Here is a 9,488-nt window from a genome sequence, read left to right on the forward strand (position 1 = left end):
TCTCATACTCTCTTATGGCTGGACACTTTAAAAAGTTCCCATGACTTGCCACTGCTGAAATGGCCTTGTTTTTTTGGGAGCATCAGAGTTATTACTGCTGTGTAGGCTGCTGTGTCTCTCAGCAGGATCAGCAAGGCAAGCAGCACTATGTATATTGTTAGTTGCCATGACTTCAGCTGCTCTAGGAAATTTGTGCTGTAAGACAAGCTTCCATACACATTTGGAGGAAAAAACACTCCTGGAGTGGCAGGCTGGCACCTTCCAGAGCTGACATCTCTCACTCGAGCACAGAAAGTGGAAACAAAACACAGTTGACACAGTGGTCAACAGTAAAAAAAATGCCTTCCAGCTCATCCTGAGAAGTAAGTTAATTATTTTAAGTTCAAAATCCACCACCATTTAAAATTTTCTCCAGTACTAAATAAGTTTAGATTTGCCGTTATACTTACATTCGGTGTACTTTCTGTAAAGCACAGTCAATGCAAATTTTCTCTCATTTTGTGATCGTCATTCATTTCCTTAAAAAAAAAAAAAAAAAAAAAAAAAAAAAAAGAAAGAAAGAAAAAAGAAAATGGAACAGCATTAAACCCTGTGTTCTTCCTTCATCCCTTACAGTTGGCCTTTCTTACTCCCTTGCCTAAGGTTCCTTTACCTATGTGAAGATACATTAACTAAATGAGGGCTGTATTGCCACACTAACAGGGCATGCTTTTTTATAAACTGCATAGAAAAAAGTAACTGCATAGGGAAAAAAGCCGTAATGCCTAGCTGATTCATATAAATCCATATTGACTGATTGCTGTATTGTCTAGTGCTGACTAGCACGTGAAAACCACAGCTTCAAAGAGATGAACCCTAATGTGGGAATGACGTGTCATGCAGGCTGACAATCCAGACAGTAAAAAGAGGTGAGTCTTGGGACCGTGAGAAGAAATTTTGGTGAAAGATAAGCCATGTCCTATCAACTTTATCATTCTTTCAGGGAAACTGTAATAAGCAAATTTAACTGACAGAAAATTCCTTTGTGCTTAAGGGATTAATTACTTATTGCAAATATCAGTACCTGGCTGTCAGCTTACATTAACATCCCTAACCCAGATGTTTGGCACTGATAGCCTTAGCAGAAAGCCTTAGATAGAAGACTGATAGAAGACTTGATAAGCAGCTAACCTGTAGGATAAAATATGAAGCTAAGTCTAAGCCTATAAGCTTAAGCTTAGCTAGCTTAAAGTCAGCAGTGCTCTCCACGCAAAGACAGACTGATGGTCACAGTGGTATGTTTGCTGCTCTACAGGAGCTGGATGTATAACTCAACAGCGAGAAATAAGTTCAGAGTAAGTGCAAGACTTTGTGTTTTCATCCTCAAACACTAGATATCACCTGACACTCCAAGTCACAAACTGTGGTGAGGGCTGTTTCGTCTTTGGTAGTTTCTAGGCACCTGCTGCACAATCAGCATCATCTGCTTGCAAGAAGACCACTGGGAAGAACTGTGCTACCAGATAAGAATGTTCCTGAACACTCAAGTTACTTCACATATTTGAGGAAGGCTAGAAATTCACTCACTGCTTTCAAGGGAAAAGACCAAATGGTGAAACTGCTTCCCAGCTTGTGCACAGATGACTGTGGATATTAAGCAGAACTGGCTGGCAGTGGCAGATTGCTAACAAGAGGAAACAGCCATGGCTTTTTCTTTATGTTCCTTACACACACTAAAAAGTATTGCACTCACATTACTGGCAGCTCGTGGCTGTAGGTCTCCTCTTTGCAAGAAAAGAAGCTACTCTGCTCTATTAAAGAGGTGTTTTAAAGAAAGATGAATTGCTAGGGGCACAGAGTATTATTACTTACCAACTGCTTCAAAACGTATGTCAGGTGTCTGAGTTATGACACTACTTTAAGACTATGGTATTATGAAAGAAATTGGGTTCTTTAGATTTATCTGCTGAATTTAGAACCATTTACTGTTCATATTTTCAAGATTTTGTTCAAAACAGTTGTTTCTGAAAGATTCGCACATCATCATAAGACCGCAGCAGCTAACTTTACTATAGATAAGCCAAGCTCATGGAGCAGGGTGAGCATATTACAAACATATACATTATGTAGTTAGGGCTGGTGAATAAAACACCTTCCCATACGTTCTGTCTACCTTGCCTTTTCTAATACTTCTCAGCTTTCTGTGGCCCTGAATAAAGGGGGGAAAAAAAAAGTATTTATTTACTGGTAATCATTAAGCAAATGGTATAGTGCTAGGGAAAAATACATTCACTTGCAACTCATGCCCTTGAGAAAGAAAAAATCAGTTGGGTGTGTTTTGGAATGAACTTGCTTATCTGGAGTATGTACAACACAGACCAGCTGAAAGAATGAGGTGAAGCTGAAGTGCAACATTTTTTTTCTTAAACTGAAAATATGCATTTCTGAGAATAAATAACTGATTTCTTTTTTGATCTACACTTTTAACTTGTGACTGGCCTAGAGAATGCTTGTGCCACGATTTAATACAGTTTTACAACACAGTATGCCATCATTTTTGACTTATGAAGGAAGATAACCTTTACGTGCAGTGGCTTGATGTGCTAAATGAAAAGAAAGGACCTGTTGGAATCACACGGGTCACTGGATCCGGTCCCTAGCAGCGCAGGCCTCTAACAGCCTGCTGTGCTCCCTGAGCTAACTGTGTAGTCTCCACATATGCTGCTGAAATGTAAAAGACTAAATCCCACAGTCATAATCTCATGCCACGGGTAGAAAAATAGGCAGAACAGGACTCTCACCTTTGGTATTTGGGGTCCTTGGTGAAGGGTAACGTGAAGGGGAGCAGCTCAGTAGAAAAGCACCTATGGAGCTGGTAGACTAGCTGAACATGGGCCAGCAGTGTGCTCCTGTGGCAAAAACAGCTGACCACAGGTGGGGCTGCATTAAAAGCATTGCCAGTGGGTGGGAAGAACGGATTACTCTTCTTTACTCAGCACACCTCTAATACCACTTCTTGGGTTTGGCTCCTGAGTTCAAGAAAGTTACTGACAAACTGGGGAGAGGCCAGAGGGCCACCTGAACAGCTAGAGGGCTGAACTGTGTAATGTATGAGGAGAGGCTTATTTAACCTAGATAAAAGGAGACTGACTGCAGTCTTCCACTCTCTAAATGGAGTTAGAGCAAAGCTGGAGCCAGACTTTTCTGACCGTGACACAGCAAAAAAATGAGGTAATGGCACACACTGCAACAAACTTAATTCTGATCATGGAAACGTTTTCACTGAGAGTACTCAAGGACAGGAACAAGTTGCCCTACCAGGTTGTGGAAGCCCCATAGTTGGAGATGTTCCAAGATTTGACTGGACATGGCCCTGAGCAACCTGTTTTACCACAGGAGCTAGCCCTACTTCAAGCTGAAGGTTAGATCAGATGATCTCTGGGGGCCCCTTCCAAATTATCTTTTTTTTTAATTTATTTTTTTTCCCAGGCACATCTCTCACCAGAAAGCTCACAGGCCCAGCACCAACAGTGACACAGTCAATAGGCACACCTAATGATGAGCACTTATCTAAGAAGCTTACATCAGACTCTCGGTGCTTGATTTTTCCTTAGTGATATAAACCTTTTTTCCCCATCCTTCCACTCACGTAGGACAAGCTCAGGCCTTCCTCTACTGTTCTTCTACATACTTGTAAACATTTCAGATTTCTGCTTCTTGGCATGTGATATCTGATTACTTCAAGATTTCTTGGAATGCTTCCAGGGAATCACCTAGGAAAGCATTCAGTGGATGGTATCCATTTTTCCTTCAAACCAAAACCAAGTGGTGATGGTTTCCACCTGAACATGATCAAGTGGTAACCTTTGGGAGGTGATGATAACAAGAACCCACAGCAGACAGAAGACCCATAAAAACTTCACTTAATTTTAAAACTATTGATTCTCCCCACTGCTTCCTCTCTGCTGTTAACATGTCTTGTTAATCTCAGAGTTATATCTTATATAACTCTGTCTTATATCGAACATTGAAGTTTGCTGGTTTTATCTCAGACCCGAAGAAGAGAATGTGATGGTGGATCAGGTGCCAGCACACTGCACTGATATGAACGATCCCCCCACCTCCCGGTAGAACAGAGCATAGTGAATATCCTCTCCAAAAGCCAGTCTATGCTGCAGGTCTGTCTCTATAGAGACACACAAATGCCTTGTATTTAATGCCACAAATATATTTCAGTTTGTCTGCAGGAAATATTAGCCCACTCAGCTGCCTGGATCTAGAAGTCTGTCTTTTTCTCTTTCAGACGTAACTAAAATCAGCTCATTCTGAATATTTACCTTGAGCAGAAGGAAGAGGCTTTGTGTCAAGCCTTTGACGTGTTACTGTTCAATATACAACTATTCTGCTATTTTCAGCCTCTGGTTACTTGTTTCTTTAATACATTAGATACAACAAACTCTCCTTATCCTAATCCTCTATCAGCTTAATTCAGAATGGATTTTAAATAATGCTGAAAGGCAAATCTTACAATTATGATAAGAGCTTCAGAAAATCCCAAGACCTAGCTTTTAATCCTATGAAACCAGTATTTGCCTTTTAAAATGTTTTTAGAAGGCTGACCTCTGAAATACAAAAAATAATATTTTTAAAATCAATGTCCTGGTTTTGTTGTTGTTGTTGTTGTTTGTTTGTTTTTTCCTTCCTCTCTCACCTGTCTATAGATGTAACAGGGACAAACTTCACCAAGACTATCTTTTGTCTGGAAAGCACTATTCATGGGATAATACAAAAGAAACGGGTATCAACTGAATTAACTAGTAGACATGCTATTGTTACACTCAAACGTTATTTTCACCCACTGCATGGTGGATCATGGGATTTTAAAAAAAGATTCAGTCCTGAACAATGGCTTCACAGTTGCCTGTCACTAGTTTTGCTTGAAAAGAGACTCCATTCTAAGTAGCTTTCTAACAGTGATTTAATTTTCAAGGCTTAACTCAAGAGCTTTATGCCATTTTGATTTTGGTCAGAAAGTTTCTTAAAGAATACATCCAGCATTTATCATTCTAAAAGTAAAGATGAATGAATTGTTCTTTGATCATTAGTCATTTGTAACCGCTCGTCAGAATTATTAAACTGATAATTTGCTACATCTTTGTGCTTCTGGAGGAGCTATTTTCAGACCTAGCTGTGGGTTGCTCTAGCCTCTGTACTTAAATGGCATGTTTTCCTGTCCTAATTTCCCCTTTCTCTGTTTACAATGAGTTTTATTCACTAAAAATAAATAAAAGTCCAAAAGAGTTTTGTATATTTTTTCTTCTGTACAGAGAAGTTTCATCCCATACAACACAGGCAAGCTTATTCTATACACCAGAATTGAACATAATGAACATCAGCATAAAGCACTGTTCCAACACCTGGTCCATCTACACCTGGCATCCATATGATGGCCATACGATCCCTGAACAGATAGATACACCTTGCTTATGCTGTCTTCAGTGCCTGGTGCCAGAAAGGGCTTCCTTAAGGCTGGGGGTGGAATGGCACAGGCACAATAGTGCTGCTGGTAAACCCACTTTGTTCCAGGAAGCAGAGAGAAATTCACTTCTGTGGGCAAATACTTACCATGGCACAGTGAGTTCATGACAAACAATACGGTAAATAGCTGGGGCATGGCCGCTGGACATTTGCACTGAATTTAGCTCTTAAAAAAATATTGCTGCAGACAAGGTTTTAAGTGTCCCCTTTATTGACTCCATATATTCTTCCTGCTGCTTTACTGGTAACCAGGGTGACTAATTGACCTGGCGGAATAATTGAGGTAGTTCAGGTGACCAAGATGACTCAGACTTCCTTTTTTAGTGACAAGAAATGGCTTGATACAGGAACCTCTACTTTCCATGGAGAGATGCAGTTGATCATACACAGACTGTAAATGTCATTTTGATTTACAGACTTCGTTGACTGTAGCACAGACCCTGCAGCTATCAGCAAACTTCAGACACACTTCTGTGCCAAGCACAGGGACGTGCTTTAGTGGTCAGGTGCCAAGGTAGTTTGAGCCCTTTATATACTCCATGATAAGGTAGCTGAGACCCTCTCCCCTTGTTCATATTCACCATGTGCCTCAACACTAACATTTAAAAATGCCAACCGTGTACAATAAATATTTTAAATAAAACTTAGACTGTAGATGCTTGTCTTGGTTTTTGGGCTGATGCAGTAAGCTTTAAAAACAATCCTATGGGACCTTTTTGCATATACAAAAGAAAAATGAGAAATTCTCTAGATGCTGCATCATCATAGCTACAAATACGACATTATTGTTTGTAAGACTATCATTTGGAGTTTTCCTATAATGCCTTAAAGGAAGCAAAAAGCCTGATGCTAGACTTAAAAACAAACAATCAAAAAACAAGTTCCAAGAAAACACACACACACAGAACCAACCAAAAAAAAAAACACACAACAAAACAAGCAGAAATACCAAGACAAGCAGGCAGAGAAGAAAATTGTGCAAGGTGCATTTCAGATTTCCTACAAATTTTCATGGAATCAGCAAGTGTTGAACAAGCCTGATTGTCTTGCAACTCAGTTCATAGCATTTAGTCCCACTATCTGTATTTTTTCCTACTTTCACAAGTATTTCGTTTATACATTGAAGGAGAGAAAGTCAAAGTAAAGGCCAATTGATACTAATTACAAAGTACAGATCCTGCATGTGGCATTCCTGCTCTGGAAAACACCTGGCTTGCTTTACCCCAGCTTTTCTCCTCCCTGATTTTGATGTGCATGAGAGACTTTATACAAACAACAGGGAAGAAAAATGACTGTGAGACAAAGAATGAAAGGAACTGCTCAGAGTGCTGTCAACTGCTCATTGTAAACCTGGGAAAAATAAAGCGATAAAAATCAATTTCTGCAAACAATGTTTTAGGTACTCTGTACTAGTACAAAGCAAGATTAGGTGTCATAATGTCGTAATTTTAAGCCAATGGTATACACTTCAAGACAACTTAGTATATACTCGTGCCTCCACATTTCAAATTTGTACTCAGAAGTGACACAGGCCTTTAGATTTCAGGCACATAATAAGTAAAATAAAAGAGCAACAATAATGTGGGATTGCAGCCTACTGATACAGAAGAGATTTTGCCCAAATGCTCAGTTTGAATTGAGTGTTTCCACAGGAGGCCCCATGCAGAAAACCTCCTTGAAATCACCAGTCTATATGGAAATGAACAGTGAAGAACCAAAGTGTCTCTGCTTGAAGCTCTGTTGAGTTGCAAGAAGCATGCTGGCAGCAAGCCCTGGCAGCTCTGCATTTTCACTCCCCTCTCTCCCTCTAGGAGCTCTTCCTTTTGCCCAGTCCGTCAGGGCTGCCCCAGCAGCAGCACAAGTGCCCAGTGTTCTCTCCCCCCATCGCAGTTTCCCATGGAAGAACAACTAATTTACACTGTTTGTAGCTCCTCCTGTTGCCAGCAGTGCCATTGAAAGGCAAGAAAAAAGGGCAGGAGAACAAAGAGTGTGCAAGGAAGCGGAGAATAGGCATCGGAAAAAGTGGGGGAAGAACAGGAAAAGTCATATTCTGCTCTTGGTTATGTCTGGCAGCTTGGGGATTAATGTCACAGATGGGAGTGCAGAATTTGTCCCCTACAGAGACAAAGGGCGAGGAGACATACTTAGGATTCTCACTTGGACCAGCTGTTTAAATAACTAAGCTTTAAAAAAATATATAAAATCAAGTAAACACTATCTATGCTTTACCTACAGAGAAGGAAGATTCATCTCCAACTACAAAAGTGCCTTGTTGTAACCGACAATTTGAAACAATTCACAAAAAAAAAAAAAAAAAAAAAAAAAAAGACAATTAGTTCTAGCCAGAACCAGAATATGATACAAGTTCTTCAGCCTGATAAGAACAGGAGCACAGGCATACTTCTGGCCACTACCAGAAATTAGAGCACTTGTGCAGCTCAGTGCTGTAAAAGCAAGTTTTATATTAAATCAAAACAATATCATTCCAAGCTCCTACTGTAAGTTGTGAACAGAATCAGAGGCGTGGGAGAGAAAAGACCTAAAGCCCAGCTACATTTGTCATAGCTCTATTTAATTGAACCCTCTGATTATCTAGCCAAGCTGAACTGTGCCCCACAGAGTTTATCATTGTCCAAGGCGGAGACAAACCAAGTTGCAATGGATATGGTTGGATGCACACTCGAATCTGAAGAAGTAATCCTGTACTAAGTGGGACTGTAGTAGCCGTGTCCTTTAATAATACTGGCATTGATTAAGAAAGTGGAGGTACACCTTTTAATAATTAATAGAGAAAGAGATCTTCTTACAAGAAGGGCAGTGGGTGATAATATTGAATAATTCAGCACTATAACAAAAGGAACAATGGTACAGTAATTTAATAAGTGAGCCTTTGCAACAAAATCCAACAAAACATTTGACAGGCTAATGGCTTCTTGCGTTCAGGAAAGGCCACACATTCAAGATACTATTTCCTACTGAGAACAAACAATTTCTGAAACTGCTCTTTACAACAAAATTAGAAGCAGCTGGTAAAACTGCATTGAAGCAAGTGACTTCATACTGGGCTTGTGCTCTGCCAGATCTGGGCCCAAAAGTTCAGAAGGGCCCAATAAAGCCAGAAGCTCAAGTCAGTAAATCTGCGTTCCCAATAGCAATAGGCCAAATTAGCTACAATATCAAGTCAGCTTAATTAGCAAGGGGAAAAAACAACAACAACAAAAACCCACAACATATTTTTCACTCATCCTGCCACTTCACAGAGCTCCAGCAGCAGGGATAGTCTGTGTCTGTCAACTCTGGAAACAAACAAACAAAAAGCTTTAGCAGCTGTTGAGCATTCAGATCTAATTTGTGGTCACGAGTATTGGAGAATTTTAATTTGTTGCCTGGCTAGCAGCTGAGAGGTAGACGTACATCAGTAAAAAACTATGGGTTTTCATTACTGTGTGAGGAGAAAAAAAAAAAGAGCATTGTTTAATTGCAGAAGTCTGGCAAAACATCAAAGAGCATAGGAAAAAGATGTTAAAAAAAGAGAGATCTGAGTGACAGCCCAGTAAAGACAAAGCCTGCTGTTGTTCAGCCTCTTTCTGTCTCGCTGCTGGCAGGAATCACTAGCCTGCTGTGGCTTTCCTTAGCAGACAGAGGCCAGCCAAATTACACAAAACAAAACGCTTTTGAAATTTCCTTCTTAAATTGTTTTGATGACAAGTTCCCATTAAGAATTGTCGTGAATTCATCAGATAGTAGATGCAGCTTCCTCTGCTATCCGGGAACTGACCATCGCTGGCAAGTTTTGCTCTGGCACCAAACCTTCCTGCAATAAAGCCACAGCGCTACAAAACAGCCCAAGTGATCATGGTGGAGGAACACAGATCTTGCCTCTTTGTGAAGCACAGAAAAAGATAAGAAAACACTTTGGTCACCAATCCTGCAACATGTGCACACCCTGAAGTAGCCTGCAGTTACTGGGC

This window comes from Aythya fuligula, chromosome 2, assembly GCF_009819795.1.
Source record: "Aythya fuligula isolate bAytFul2 chromosome 2, bAytFul2.pri, whole genome shotgun sequence".
Taxonomy (NCBI): domain Eukaryota; kingdom Metazoa; phylum Chordata; class Aves; order Anseriformes; family Anatidae; genus Aythya; species Aythya fuligula.